Below are 16,397 nucleotides of genomic sequence, written 5' to 3'. Positions count from 1 at the left end.
CTAAATTCGCCCATTCGTCCCATTGGCCGACGGGTCGGTCGGTACAACACTTTGAACTTATAAGTTCTGGCTCGAAATACATCGACTCACTAATTTTGGTCGAACACTTGACCCTACTGATGATCGTATTCTGACGTACAAATGGGAAAAATAATTAAAGGCAATCGATCCTTCATAAATTCCATCGTTTGTTGCGCCCACCCTAGCCGAAGAGTCCGCTTTCTCATTGCCCGGTATCGAGCAGTGAGAAGGGAGGGAAATCTGAAACGATTTTTCGGATAAAGCACTCAGATGTTACCGTATTTTTTCCAGGAAATACGGAAAGTGCTTAACATCTTTCATCGATCGGAGAGCCTTAATGGAACTGAGACTGTCCGTAAAGATGAAATAATGGTCTGCGGGCAATTTTTCGATAATCCCTAGGGTGTACTGAATTGCAGCTAATTCTGCGACGTAAACAGAAGCAGGATTATCGAGCTTATGAGAGACGGTTAAATTGTTAATGAAAATACCAAAGCCAGTGGACCCATCAAGAAGTGATCCGTCAGTGTAGAACATATTGTTGCAGTTGATGTTTCGATATTTATTGGAAAAATTTTGGGGATCTGCTGCACGCGTAAATGATCCGGGATTCCACGAGTTTCTTCTATCATGGATGTATCGAAAAACACAGTAGAATCAGAAGTATTTGATAAGTCGACACGATTTGGAATATTCGAAGAAGGGTTAATATTTTGGGACATGTGATGGAAATACAATGTCATAAAACGGGTTTGAGAATTAAGTTCGATTAACCTTTCAAGATTTTCAATCACGGGACGGTTTAAGACCTCACATTTGATAAGAATACGATAAGATAGACTCCAAAAGCGGTTTTTCAATGGAAGAACTTCATCTAAGACTTCCAAACTCATCGTATGGGTCGACTGCATGCAACACAAGGCGATACGCAAACAACGATATTGTATTCGCTCCAGTTTGATCAAATGTGTGTTTGCTGCGGAGCGGAAGCAGAAACACCCGTACTCAATGACACACAATATCGTTATTTCGTAAAGCCTTATAAGGTGTCCTGGGTGGGCTCCCCACCATTGTCCGGTTATTGCACGAAGAATATTCGCTCTTTGTTGACATTTTTTCATCAGATACCTCACGTGACGACCACAGGTGCCTTTAGAGTCGAACCAGACACCAATATATTTGCGTATAAACCTGAGATATCGTTTTACCCATTAATTGTTTTTCATTCGTCGATGTCATTTACATGAAAGTTGTAAAGAAGGGGGCTTAAACATGAGAAAGACCCATGAAGCTAATGCAAAAAGTTGCCAAATCGCCGTGCATAAAATGCATGTGCTTTTCGGACAACAAATTGTGCAAAAAATTGTTCAAGCTTGGAGAAAATCCTTGTCGGTGAAGTTTATTCGAAAGAATGTCAATTGAAACAGTATCAAAAGCCCCCTTAATGTCCAAGAACATGGACGCCATTTGTTCTTTGCGAGCTTACGCCAGCTGTTGAAAGCAACGCAAAACAATCATTCGTCCCTTTGGCACGGCGGAAGCCAAATTGAGTATCTGATAGTAGACCATTTTATTCGACCCAATAGTTTAAACGACGAAGTATCATTTTTCCATCAATTTCCGGATACAGAATAGCATTGCAATCGGCCTATAAGAGTTGTGATAAAAAGCTGGTTTTCCTGGTTTTTGAATGGCGATCACTTGTCTCCAATTTTGCGGTACAATGTTTTGCTCCAGGAACTTATTGAACAAGTTCAACAAGCGCCTCTTGGCATTGCCGGATAAATTTTTCAACAAGTTGAATTTGATTCTATCTAACCCAGGCGCGTTATTGTTACGAGACAGGAGGGCAACAAAAAATTCTGTCATCGTAAAAGGTGATTCTATCGCGTTAGCTACTCCTCGCTTTCGTTGACCGTTATTCGATTTCGCATTCTTCGGGCTGTGTTTCAAAGAGTGCTTTTCGATGTCTCCCTCTTACGTCTCATTTACAAACCAACGCCAATTTTCGCGTTTCTTTGCTTTAGCCAGGCTCTTAAGCTTGGTATCATATTCCGAATATTGTATATAGTCGCCAGGTAAACCTCCCTTCTGGTAGGCCAAAAACGCGTCGGATCTTTGCGTGTAGACATTGGAGCACTCTTGGTCCCACCACGGAGTGGGAGGCCGTTCTTTGATCGTTACGCCGGGATATTTCTTCGTTTGGGCTTGCAACGCGGCGTCGAGAATCGAGCCCGCGAGGAGGTTGTATTCTTCAATTGGTGGATGATGTTGAATCGAATCGATCGATTTGGAAATCATTTCCTCGTATAACTTCCAATCGACATTCCGTGTGAGGTCATACGGAATGTCAATTGGTCGCATGCGAGTTGACCCGTTAGTAATACCGTGAGGATCGAGGATTACCTTGTGCAATCCAACCGTAGCGACGTCGAACATAAGGATAGATTCAAAGCGCTTGGGCGCGCTGGAGGTTTCAGGATACTTGTCATTTCACCGTTGCACTGTGGGGCAGAACCCAGAAAAGTCGCGACAAAACTAAAAAAAAAATGAAATTCAGTTTTCATGCCTTATTTTATTTTCTACTTGCAGTAGACATGTTATCGACAGAAAATCATAATAATTTACTTTGAAAAATAATTTAGAAAATGTGCTATAATATTATGAAAGTAAGGCTTGTAAAATGAAAGAAAAAAATTTCACAGATATTTTCCAGTAGGGCATGCAAATACTTAGAAATTAATTAGCTAACTCATATGATCCTCATAAAACAGAGTATAAACTAATAGGTAATGTGATATTAAGACAGTTAGGTTGAGGTTCGTAGGAGGCATAGTGTGTTTTTTTTTTGTAATTTTTCCTCATTTTTGGCAATATGAAAAACATAAAGTTCTACGTTGTTCTGCTACGACACTAGTACTAAACCAAAAATCAGCTGCTACTAGTTGCGACTTACCGAGTAATTCGAGTTTTCGCAACGATTGTTTTCATAACAATTCATGCAAAAAATCGTCAATCAGCAGTGTCCGTATCAATGTTTTTCCTACAACACCGATGCCGATGTATGCAACACGACTATGATTGTGTTCGGGGGCCTTTCGAAACTGACGTCCAGTAGTATGAAGACCCCTCGGAAATAATTATTAGCATTAGGAAACAATTTGTTATTGGGTGAACAGTGTTTTAAACAAAAGTGAGCGATTAGTATTCATGTTAAATGGTATAAATTTAAACAAAAGGAGCTGTTAGAAAGGGACCATGACCAACTAATCTCTTATTGTACAATGCTCCTATTTGAAACATTTTATCACAAACAATAACATTAAAACTATATTTTAGATTCTACCTTAAATATGATTGACAAAAAACTATACAAAGGCAACTACAAACCTTCAATAATTAATTTCATGATGACTCGAAAGTTCGAATATATCTGAAATTGAAACATATGTACTTAAGTTTCAGTTATAATTCATTACTGAAATATTGGATTTATTATTAATGAAAATAATTTTATCTCCTTAACGTTTGTAATATGTTCGACAACTTTATGTCAATTGATGATATAAACAACTTTCCCAAAAAAACAAAAACATTGCCGAAGATATGAACGCTGTGGAAAAGGAGTTATGAGGTTTTGTCGCGCCAACGGACCGATTTGCCCCACTATGCGTTGTTTAAAATAGTCATGTCAAAGTCGTCGCAAAGGTTATAGATTAAAAAGGAGCGGTTATCATTGTAAGGGGAACCCCAAGCCACACCATGAGAGTTGAAGTCTCCCAAATTAAACGTGGCGAGGGAAGAAGTTCTATTAAAACAAAGAGCAGCCGTTGCCCAACCTGTGCTCTGGGAGGAATATATATTGAGGCGATACAAAGCTCTTTACCTCGTATTGTCATTTGACATGCGACAACTTTGATACCTGGAATCGAGGGGAGGTTAATACGATAGAAAGAATAGCACTTCTTAATCCCTAGAAGTACTCCTCCATATGGGGTGTCTCGATCAAGGCGAATAATATTAAAATCATGGATCAATATTTGAAGTAAGCTAAGTTTCACAAAGGAAAAATGCATCGCATTTGTTTTTTATTTATTTAAATTTCAAATGAACCCATGTTTGGTAAAATACTTCTGCAATTCCACTGTAAGACAGAGATAGAATCCTTCATATACGCAGATGAGTTAGGCATCAAAGGATACAATCGCTGCGAGGAGGGGCCATAGGGCAGTCAACTGCTTCAAAAATGATCTAACTGTTGTGAGGAATGCTGTTAAAAAACCTAAATTATTCCACCTAGCGGTCAGCTTTTCTCATTCAAACTTTTTATTTGTAAAAATAAATTTACATGAATGCTTAAGTTCAATAAATGTGAATTTTGGGTTCTAAAATACTAATATTGTAATTGAAGTATAAAATATGACATTTGACGTAATGTTTGTGCTTGAGAAATCGCGAAAAAAAGAAATGAGTTTTGATTTCGAACAATTTAATCACGAGCGATACCGGGAACGTTCGAATAGTGCGATACCACATTTAAATCATGTTGAGGCCATATATAATAATTAAAGCAGGTCTAGCTTTTCTTTGAATTTCTTTTCGTTCCAAAACTTTTGAACTACATATCAAATTGTTATGAAGTTTGTTATTTGTACGTTTGAGAGGTGACTCGTTTGTATGACACTAGTTATGTCCAAATAAGTCGTGTGATATTTGAGATAATAGACTTTCGTTGTTTTAACAATTTAATGCTTAACGGTTGCTTAAGTTAAATTATAATCAAATAAAACGAGAACGTATAGGGCAGCCAACATTGGAAACCACGAGTTCAATCATAATTCATCAGGTAACCCTTAACTAGCCCGTTTATCTTACATCAATATTGTTCAAATCGGTTGTGTAATTTCGACTCGACTGAGCATTTTTTGTATGTGTGTGTGTGTGTCTATGTGCAGATTTCTATACTCACTTACTTTTCTCAGAGATGGCTGGACCGATCTCTTTTCAATCTGTAATCTTTCAATTCTTGAATCGTCTCTTATTCTGCGTCATACATACTTACTCTTCTCCCTCGTCCGTCCGAAGCCAATCTTTCTTCAAGCATTGCCTCATCCTTGGGAGGTCTTCTGCATCTTATTTATTTTTCCTTCGCATCTTACGTAAAAGAGCGTTGTCTTAATTTTCTCGCTTTTATTTCAATTAGGCGTCGTACACAAATTACGTAACGCAGGAGGGGGGTTGAGTCTGCGTTTCTTATTGTTACATAGGGGAGAGGGGGGTAGTTGAGACCGTTACGTAACTGTGATGTTTGCTCAAAATTGCGAATTTGGAAGGGGGGGCAGGATGTCCAGCTTAACGTAATTTTAGTGGGGAGGGGGTCATATCGAACGTTACTTATCGTTACATGGGGGGAGGGGGGTCTGAAATCTAGGTTCTTAGGGTTACGTAATTTGTGTACGACGCCTTTCCTGGTGATCTGGTTGGTAATCTGAGTATTTTGCAACACTTTAAAAGAGGGCCTTTGTTGAGTATGTGCGGAGACTGGATGAAACCTTTGGACAACTACGATATTCCCTACAAAGTGCGTGAAACTTTGCGCTCCGACTAGAAGTGCGGAGTTAATATGGTCCGTCAGGGGTCAACGATATTCTTTACGGACGGCTCAAAAATCGGTTCGAAAACTGGAGCGTGAATCTTCGGTCCTGGTGTACAGATATCAGTGGCAATGGGCAACTGGCCTACTGTATTTCAAGCGGTGATTTACGCTATAATTGAATGAGTCAACGTTTGTCCGAAGAAAAACTACAAACATGCGAATATTTGCATTTTCTCTGATAGTCAAGCCGCACTTAAGGCTCTTTTTGCTCACAAGTGTACGTCAAGACTAGTGTGGGAGTGCGTTCTCTCATTGCGTAGGCTGTGTCGTATCAACTCTGTCAATTTGTACTGGGTTCCCGGGCACAGCGGCATAGACGGCAATGAGAAAGCAGACGAACTGGCGAAACAACAGGGCTCTGACACGCAATTTTTTAGTCCGTAACCCTTTTACGGCATCTCAAATTGCACTCAAAAAAAAATGGAACCCAAATACTGGGAAGAGCAACGGAAGACAGCCGAAAAGGGTAATAACGCCTAACGGGAAAATTACTAAAAAGCTCCTAGAGCTTAACAAGTTGGCTTTTTGTACCTCCACAAAACTAATAACTGGGCACTTCCCGAGTATGTTTCATTTAAAGTACGTTGGTCGAGTCCAGGATGACACTTGTCGCTTCTGTAATATGAAATGCGAAACCTCGGAACACCTACTATGCAGCTGCGGTGATTATACATAAAATCCTGATTAGGATAACGGGGGTATTTTGGCAAGCTTTGGAAAGTGTTCGCTTAGTGAATTAAAAACAAACACAATTTTTCAACATAAATACCTACTCTATTATACCATTGTTGAAAGCTAAGTAACTATTTTAATATACACCGTTCAGCAATATATCGAAAGATATCCAAGAAATATCAAAATTTCTACAAAGTACTAAAAACATATTTTGGTCCACCAAATTTTTACTTTGACCCACCTTTATATCTGCATACGTGTATTAAAATAGTTGGGACTAATTATATTTGAGAGCATCATCGGTATTCTTAGAGCAAAAATAGTGGGTTTTGTAAGTATTCTCTGTTCCTTTACGAGGAAGATTATAATCACGTGGCCTTTGATTAGATAAAGCTAAACTTATGTTCATTTCACTACAAAATCATTTTATTTTTACTTTAATTACTTTTACAAAATTGGAAATGAATGGTTTGGATATAAAAATCAAGGATTTACAAACCGCTTTACATTTTTTCGATGATGCCGCGCACCACCCTAGTGGCCGGCTCTACGATGATAGCACCAGACATCTTGGGGTTGCTCGGTTGTGGTCCACTATTGAGACGAAATAAGCAACGCCGTTCTCCGAGAGTCGTCCACGGTCTGAAGCGCTGATCACAGCACCTTGCAATTCACTCAGCTTGGATAGTCTCGTCGAGATTCGAATGGCGAGTTTGTCCGGAAGATCTCAGGACCCGCTGACGTACGCAGCCCTTGTACGTTGACAGCAGCGCCTTTTCTAACCCGGAACGGTTCATCCGGGGATCCCAGCACTTCACGCGTCTATAGGCGGGGACACTGACCACACTGTTTTAACAACGGTTCACTTAACTTTTCACTTAAGCAAGAGGGGATACTAATCTCGAAGGTTTAATTAGCCGGAGATGCTGCTCGGCCAAGAGTAGATAATATAAGAGGCCGGTCCTTGGCCTGTCCAGGGTAATATATACCGTGATGTCCTTGCTGGGCCGAGCTGACATCTGAGCACGATTTGACAGCTCGTACGTGAAATGCGCCCAGCTTGTGATGGTTAATGTTTACGGTCGAGGGATAGGAAAGTGATAAATAGGGATCAAGAGGGTTTGGGAAATTTTAAACGAGTGATTCAAAGTCTAATTTTACTGGATGAAAGTATAACAGTTATTATGAAATGAACAAGTAATATTCTAGAAATAAATGAAAAGTTGCAATAATAAGATGTATTATATGGTATTTAATTAAATCTACTAGAAAACTATTTTTGTAGCCTAACGGGAGGTTACAGTTTGAGGAGAACATCCTTCTGCTGTGAATTTATATAAATTTTAGGCATCCAAAAATGAAATGATTTGGCTCATAGCGGTTAAACAGGCATTCTCATCTAATTTTATATCGTTATATGTGATGAATTAAGAAGTAATTACCTGAAAATTGTCACAAGCTGTTTCTTTGTTCACCTGCAACAGCCGAACGGTAATCAAAGAGATGTCAAAACTTGGCATGGCCAAAATATGTTTGCTTCAGAAAGAGTACGTTTACCACTCTTCAACTTTTCCAACATTTTAGAGTATACAAACTGTTTTTATGACATTTTACAACGCATTGTTTCAAAAGCATACATGTACAATAGCTTCCGGACGTTGACTTGTATATTACCACTTCCTCTTGACTTTGGGTTGACTCAGCCATGACTTTTAATAAGTATGAACTAATTCCAAAATAACGCTACCTAGAGCCAGTTTTTCGACGAAAATCATAGTGCAGTATGATTTTTAGGTGTGTTATTTAATGTTGCATGCATAGTTTTCTAATATTTATTGAATTTATCAAATAAAATGCGTAAAATGTTACCGGGTGGGCCAAAATATGCATGTGGGCCAAAATACCCTAGTTACCCTATCAGTTGGTTTTAGCGCTTACTTTCACTCACTTGATTTTTGATATTTTGGAAGAAAAAAACCTAAATTAATCCACCTGGCGGTCAAACTTAGCATTTCCCAATCAAACTTTTTATTTGTAAAAATTAGTTTTATATGACTGCTTAAATCCAATGAAAGTATATTCACTCTTTGAGTTCTGAAATACTGAAGTTGTAATTGAAGTATAAAATATGAAATTTGCGTAATGTTATCGCTTATGAAATAGCGAAATAAAAGAAATGACTTTCAATTTCGAACAATTTAATCACGAACGATACCGGGAACGTTTAAATAGTACGATAGCACAATTAAATCATGTTGAGGTCATATATATTGATCAAAGCAGGTATAATGTTGAATAGTCTTTGAATTTCTTTTCTTTCCAAAACTTTTGTACCACATATCAAATTGTTATGAAGTTTGTTATTTGTAAGTTTGAGAGATGACTCGTTCGTATAACGCTACCTATGTTCAAATAAGTTGTGTAATACTTGAGATAATAAACCTTTGTTGTTTTATTGACAATTTAATATATAACGGTTGCTTAAGTTCGATTATATGAAAAGAGAACGTATAGGGCAGCCAAACTTTAAAACCACGTGTTCAATCATAATTCATCAGTTAACCCTTAACTAGCCTGTTCATCTGATATTAATATTGTTCAAATCAGTTGTGTAGTTTCTAAGATTATGAAGTTTCGTGATTTTCACATGGTGCCTTAAATAAAAATCCGATTACACTGAAGTTCAATAGGGTGTTATGAGGCCACTAGACCTTCCATTTTCAACTATTTTAGTGAAAACCGGTCTAGCCATTTCTGTGAAAAGAAAGCGAGTTTAAGCAATTTTTGATATTTGCTTTGCTTTTATAGCGTGATTTGACATTTTTATAAATAACGGACAAAATTACAAACCGATTACAATAAAATTCAATAGCAACCTATGGGACAACTAGGCTTTTCGTTCGACACTAGTTTTGTGAAAATCGGTCCAACCATCTCTGAGAAAAGTGAGTGAGTTTAAACAACCTCTGGAAAACATTTCTTTTCATAACTTTTGAACTATATATTTGTTATCAATGAAATTTATAAGAGTTCTGAAGATAGTTGTGTAGTTTCTGAGATATTGATGATTCGTGATTTTTACATTTTGATACATAACCTCTAAACCTAAAATCCGATTACAATCAAATTCAATAGCAACCTATGGGATAACTACACTTTTCATTTGCAATTAATTTCACGGAAATTGATCCAGCCATCTCTGAGAAAGTTAGTGAGAATAAAAGTTGCACATACACACACACGCATACACACATTCACACATGCATAAATACATACATAAAATGCTCAGCTCGTCAAACTAAGTCGAGTAATGTACGACATTCGGCCCTCTCACTTCAATACCTTTAGTTTCTTCAGTGATTGCTATACTCTTCTATACATGCGTGCGCTTCACTTTACTATGTATGTCTAATATAACTTTACTAATCAAACAATTTCAATGTACGTTTGCCCCGGTTGACGGTCAGTCAGATGCTGTAATTTAATAATTTTGCTATACTATTCTATACATACATGCGTTTTAATTTACTATATATTATCAAATATAACTTTACTAATCATACAATTTCAATTTTTTTACGTCTGTACCGGTCGTCGGTCAGTCAGATGCTGTAATTTAATAGTTATTCTATTAAAGTGACATTTCTCTATTGCTAAATTTGTCTATAAAGTATATTTCCTTTTTCTTTGCTTTTCATGCATATATCAAGATGGCTTGAGAAAATATTTTTTTTAATTCTTTTATCACCAATATTTAGTGGTTAATTTGCAGGGTGGCGACTACCGGGAAAAACCGGGAGAATCGGGGAACTTCAACCAGCTGTAGCAAAGGTTAACGATACTTCTGGATGCTCATGAGCTTTCAAAAGATTCAGTAGGTATCACACTTCATAATAAGACTATGCAGAACATAGTTAATAAACTTTTGCGTTTTTGACTTTTGGTCAGGTTTTTACTTGATTTTCTCCTATGTGCGTCCCAGTGAAAATATGAGACATCTGGTGGTTCAATATTTTGAAACCGCGTATTACACTTAAGATGAACGCGGGACATTTTGCGGAACGTTTTTCTACGCGGGACATTTTGTTAAAACGCGGGACTGTCCCGCGAAATGCGGGACGTTTGGTCACTTTATACTATGAGAAATTGATCAACCTTGAAATGTATTCATTCTATTGTAAATGTGCTTCTTTCGATATGTTTTTTATAAATGATGATTTCTGAACTGAAACATCAATCACAGCTGGTTTGGAAACGAAAATAACGATATTTCATGTTAAAATTTATTCATTTTGATCCACGAGCTGCTGTTTGCTAAATTTGCTCTTATTTGATCATCGTTGGACCGATTTTAATTCGGTTAGGTAAGATGATATTTTTTCTTTGGTTTCTTGCAATTGCTTCCAAACTATTGACGCACCTTCTAGCATCACCTAAGCAAAGTTTACTATCGCCATTGTCATACTCCAGTAATTAAAAATGGTGATTACTTTCTTGCCAGCAATCAATAGAAGACTCAATAACTTGCTCAGTAGTTTGAGTGTCTTCATAACTTGAAATATAGTGAGTCCATTTAAAGACGAAGTCACACGTTATTGTTATCAAATTTATACCTCGAAATTTTTACCAGCAGAATTTTTTGAAACTAACTAATTGATATTTTTATTAAAGTTCTTGAGAAATTCTCAGATATTTTTCAAAATGAATATTCCGCCAAATTATTAAAAAACGACAAAAATACTTGTATTTTAAATCCGGATAAGAAACCAGCTGAGGTTTCAAGTTGTCGACCGATCAATTTGTGATGATACGAGCTAATGAATCTGAAGGTTATTCAACTAAAGATGCTCTTTCAGATGTTGAAAAGGATTTGAAAGTGTTAATCATAAAGGTTTGATCGCGAAATTGTTAATTTCTAATTTTCTACTTTTTACGGTCAATATTTTAAAATAATTATTCAATCAGAATTCCAAATCTGATTGATTTTCTTTCCAAAACAGGTGTCTCTCAAAATAGTTTTTTGATAACACTGTGTTCCTGTGCATTTTGTTGTCCCTAGGCGTTTCGGAAATGCCGCAAGTCTCCAGAGATTTCAATAAAATTTTCCCGTAGGTAAACGGAAAAACGACAAATACGGCGAGCAATTACTCTGCGGCTTTTTGTAGCGCTTCTGCATTTACCAGGGGCACCAAAAAAAAAAAAACAGGTTAAAAAGCTATAATATTTCTAGGGTACTTATTTGAGTTTGAGGACTTAAGGACTTTTTTTCGATTCTGTCGACCAGTGTAGTTTTATTTTCAATTTGATCTAACTGGACATGTTTCTCAACAAAAATATAAAATTTCAGCAGGAACTAGTTCAAGTCTGATCCTTTTCCGTTTTGAGAGTTAGGTGCAAAAAACCTATGATAATTGTAACTTAAATCAGTTTAGAATAATTTGGTCAGGGAATAAAAATTTGGAACATCAGGGAAAATCAGGGAATATCAGGGAATTTATTTTTCAAAATTGAGTCGCCACCCTGGTTTGTTAGTTTGTTCGAGGAATTTTCAAAAATTAAATCAAGGCATCTTGAAACATGATTTTGCTTCAAATGAGTAGGACAAAGATGATATACACATCAATCGAAAGCTCTTAATTTGTGGTTCACGAAAATGCAATTTTAAGGTCATAATTACTACTGTATGTACGTAAATTTGTGTGTTATTGTTCACGTAGTTTTGTTTATCTGTTGTTGACGTTGCTTGCCGCTGGTGGCGTTGGCTGTTTGCGGTGTTTGTCACTGCTATTCTTAGAGTCGGATCTGAGGGGAGGGCCAAGGGGTCCGGCCCCTGGCCGTGTTATTTTTTCGCCAGTGTTATATTTTCGCCAGCAACAATATTACAACTACCTGAGAGTTCACGTCGTATTCTTTTGGAATGACAAATACTAACACACCATTTGAATTGAACCAGTGCGCATGGGAGTTAAAGCAGAGAAAGAAAATAACCCACAACCCACAAGAATCAAGGATACCAGATGTGCGAAATGCAGTTTATCAGAGTACGTGTGCAGATTTTACAGACCTGCAAGAGCAGGGCCGGATTTAAGAGGGTCCCACATTTTGAGGCCACAGCAAATCAACAAATAAACTTGTCACAGTTAATAATGGCTTTTGAAAGTCTGATCCCCAATAATCAAACTCGCTTTCTATAAACAGTTTCAGAGTCTAGTGAATATTTGCTTTGAATTGCATTTGAAGAATTTTAATAGCAAACTCGCGAAATGCATGCTAAACTAAAATACATTGCGTATTTATTTGAGTCTAATGGTTTCGAACGCAACTGGGGGAGCCGTCTTTTTTCGAAGATGAAACTAATTATAAATAGGTTGCATATGATAAGAGCAAGGCTGTCAAATTTGGCATTGTGAATTGAGTGTTAATTCGATAATTGATAATTTTTAGCAAAGACTTATTAAAAAATGTTCTGAAAATTTCCGACAAACTTTTGTTAAGTTCTCAGAGATGAGTAAAGTTTATTATGGGGCCCCGAACCCCCATAATCGTAAATCCGGCTTTGCTACTGGCTCTGAATAATAGTCCGTCGAATTTGGATAGCTTTCCTTTGAAAGTACATTTTTGTTAGCGGTACTCTTTTTAACCAACAAATTTACACACATTAATTTTGCGCTTGGTTGGCTACCTGAAATAGCACGTGTGTTGGCTTAGTTCCCCGAATCTCGATTCTAACCATATTTCCCAAACGCACGCTCAGTATAGCAATGACAAACACCGCAAACAGCCAACGCCGCTAGCGGCCGGCAGCGCACTGTGGGGCAGAACCCAGAAAAGTCGCGACAAAACTCAAAAAAACGAAATTCAGTTTTCATGCCTCATTTTATTTTCTACTTGCAATAGACATGTTATCGACTGGAAATCACGATAATTTACTTTGAAAAATTATTTAGAAAATGTGCTACAATATTGTGAAAGTGAGGATTTACAAGGCTTGTAAGATGAAAGAAAAATTTTTCACAGATATTTTCCAGTAGAACATGCAAATACTTAGAAATTAATTAGCTAACTCATTTTGCATTTTTGCATTTGCATTTTGCATTTTTTGGCTAGCCGTTCACCGGTCTTCTGTCTTGGGCAGCCGTTCTCCAGTCTCCCCGTACACTAGCAGATCGTGCATCTTCTTCCACCGCGCACATCCACCGCGTGCTAGGCCTACCTCGGAGTCGACGGCCTCTTCCTGGTTCTCTACTGAAGATAGTTTTGGAGGCTCTCTCGTCAGGCATCCTGGCTACATGTCCAGCCCACTGAAGCCTGTCCCGCTGTATTACCTTCACTATATCAGCATGTTTGTAAACCTGTACAACTCGTGATTCATGCGTCTGCGCCACACGCAGTCTGTTACGCAATCCGTAGAAAGCCCTGTTCGCAGCTGCAACTCGTCGTTTCACTTCACAGCTCATATCGTTGTCACATGTCACAAGCGTACCAAGATAAACGAATTCGTCAACCACTTTAAAGCGTTCCCCATCTATCTCCACCTCAGCACCAACACCACGGGGACTTCCACGCTCTCTGCCAGCTACCATGTACTTAGTTTTGGCAGAGTTAATGACAAGTCCCAATCTCGGTGCTTCTCTCTTAAAAGGTACGAAGGCCTCCTCCACGGCCTTACGGTTGATACCGATGATATCGATGTCGTCCGCAAAACCAAGAAGCATGTGAGATTTCGTGACGATCGTACCGTTTCTTTCGACGTTTGCTCTTCGTACTGCACCCTCAAGAGCGATGTTAAACAGTAGGTTGGAGAGCGCATCCCCCAGCTTCAGTCCATCCAACGTTACGAACGCGGCTGATATCTCGCCAGCTATTTGCACGCACGATTTTGATCCTTCCAGTGTCATACGACTCAGCTTTCTTAGTTTCGTAGGGAAACTGTGTTTCAGCATGATCTGCCACAGCTCGTCTCTTTTCACTGAGTCGTATGCCGCCCTGAAGTCCACAAACAGATGGTGAGTGGGTAAGTTGTACTCCCGGAACTTATCGAAGATCTTGCCAACTCATATGATCCTCATAAAATAGAGTATAAACTGAAGGGTAATGTGATATTAGGACAGTTTTGTTGAAAATAGGTTCGAAGGAGGCATAGTACGTAAAACAAGTTTTTTTTGTAACTTTTACTCGTTTTCGGCAATATAAAAACCTAAAGTTCTACGTTGTTCTGCTTTGACACTATTATTGTACAACCTATTGACTAGTACAAAAACAAAAATCAGTTGCTACTAGTTGCGGCTCACCGAGTAATTCGAGTTTTTGCAACAATCGTTTTCATGGCAATTATTGTAAAAAATCGTTAACCAGCAAGTTATAATAGGCTTTGCTTAACCCCGGTGTATGCAACATGACCATAATCGTATTCGGGTGTCTTTCAAAACTGACGTCCAGTAATATGAAGACCCCTCAAAAATAATTATAAGTACTAGGAAACAGTTTGTTATTGGATTAACAGTGTCTTAAACAAAACTAAGCGTTTAGTATCTTCACTCAAATTATTTTTTACGTTATAATTATCGGAAAAGCTATGTGAATATTTTCCACTGTCATTTTCACGTAGATTTTACGTGATTGTCAGTTTATTTAATCATGAACTGGTGAGATGATTTATCCTATGTATCTTATGCACTAGACATATGCATTTCATGTGAGTTTTACGTAGAATTTAACTACCAGTAAAATAAAAAACATTTGATTGTCGGATAGGTTCTACGTTTTATACAACATATAATTTTCGATTGTGGTTTCCCAAATCCTTTAGAGACTAGGAATAGTTTAGGAGTTAGGAATAGAAATTATCCAAATATGTTGCTTGATAAGTCGCATGGGCATGCAAAATCGCCAATTTGTAAATGAATTAAACGACATACGAAATTTCAAAATGATATTGCGACATTCGTTGGCGATCATTACTGTTAGCTGCAACTGTTTATGTTCAGCAAATTCCTCGCAATTTGAACTGAATCTGTGTGAAATCTTGATGCTGTATTCTGATGGTTTTTCTAAAGCGAGCTTCATCGAGGAATTCCTTTCATGTTTAAAGACTGAGCCAGACAACAGCTTCGCCATTTTGATTTCTGTGTATTTTAACACGGAGAGTTCACGCGATACTTGATTCTATTTAACGTTGCCAAGATGACGTAGATGCTACGTGATAAAAGTATGGTAGGTAGTATGCATGTGATTTACACGTAGATGTTATGTTTGTCACATAAATCATGCAAAATGACAAAAAATAATTAAGTACAGGAAATTTCACGTAACAATAATAATAGCAATTTGATATGTGGTTAAAAAGTTATGAAAAGAAACGAATTTTAAAGACTTTTAAAAACTGTAGCTGCTTTGTTCAAATTAATTTGCATCAACAAAATTCAAATTTGGTATTGTGCTATTCCCGGTGATTTAAAAGAATGTAATATTTGAAATATAAGAAAAATCCTACTATAAATAATCGAAATCTAAAATGATATCGAGTCCAACCTAAATATGAGTACAGTGACGTTTCGATAGTACCACGATCAAAAAACCTAAATTAATTCACCTAGCGGTCAGACCCAGTCTTTCTCATTCAAACTTTTATTTGTAAAAATTTAGATTTACATGAACCATTCTATCCAATAAGTGTATATTAACTCTTTAAGTTCTAAAATATTGATGTTGTAATCTATACATATAAAAATGTAGTCCGGTCTGTCTGTTAGTCTGTCTGTCTTTTTGATCCATATAGGCTCGAAAGCTACCGAACCGATCGACGTGAAAATTTGTATGTAGGGGTATTTGGTCCCGATAAAGGTTCCTATGATAGTTTGAGAACCCTCCCTCTTCTGGAAAGGAGGTGTTTAATAGAAATCAGCTTTGTTCAATTCGGTTGGATAGTTTTCGAGATAATGATGTTTCATGATTTTGACATTTTGATACATAACCTCTAAACTAAAAATCCGATTACAATGAAAATTAATAGGCTCTTATGGGACAATGAGACCTTTCATTTGCA

At 37.4% G+C, this 16,397-nt stretch overlaps 1 protein-coding gene across 2 annotated transcripts in view; it reads left to right on the top strand.

Moving 5' to 3' along the window:
- LOC129718434 (integrator complex subunit 7-like) overlaps positions 1 to 16,397 on the top strand; it is a 1,119,499-nt gene that overhangs the window by 582,156 nt on the left and 520,946 nt on the right. The window lies entirely within an intron of this gene.

The sequence above is a fragment of the Wyeomyia smithii genome, chromosome 1 (assembly GCF_029784165.1).
Source record: "Wyeomyia smithii strain HCP4-BCI-WySm-NY-G18 chromosome 1, ASM2978416v1, whole genome shotgun sequence".
Classification (NCBI taxonomy): domain Eukaryota; kingdom Metazoa; phylum Arthropoda; class Insecta; order Diptera; family Culicidae; genus Wyeomyia; species Wyeomyia smithii.
This window is presented reverse-complemented; position numbering and strand designations above follow the sequence as displayed.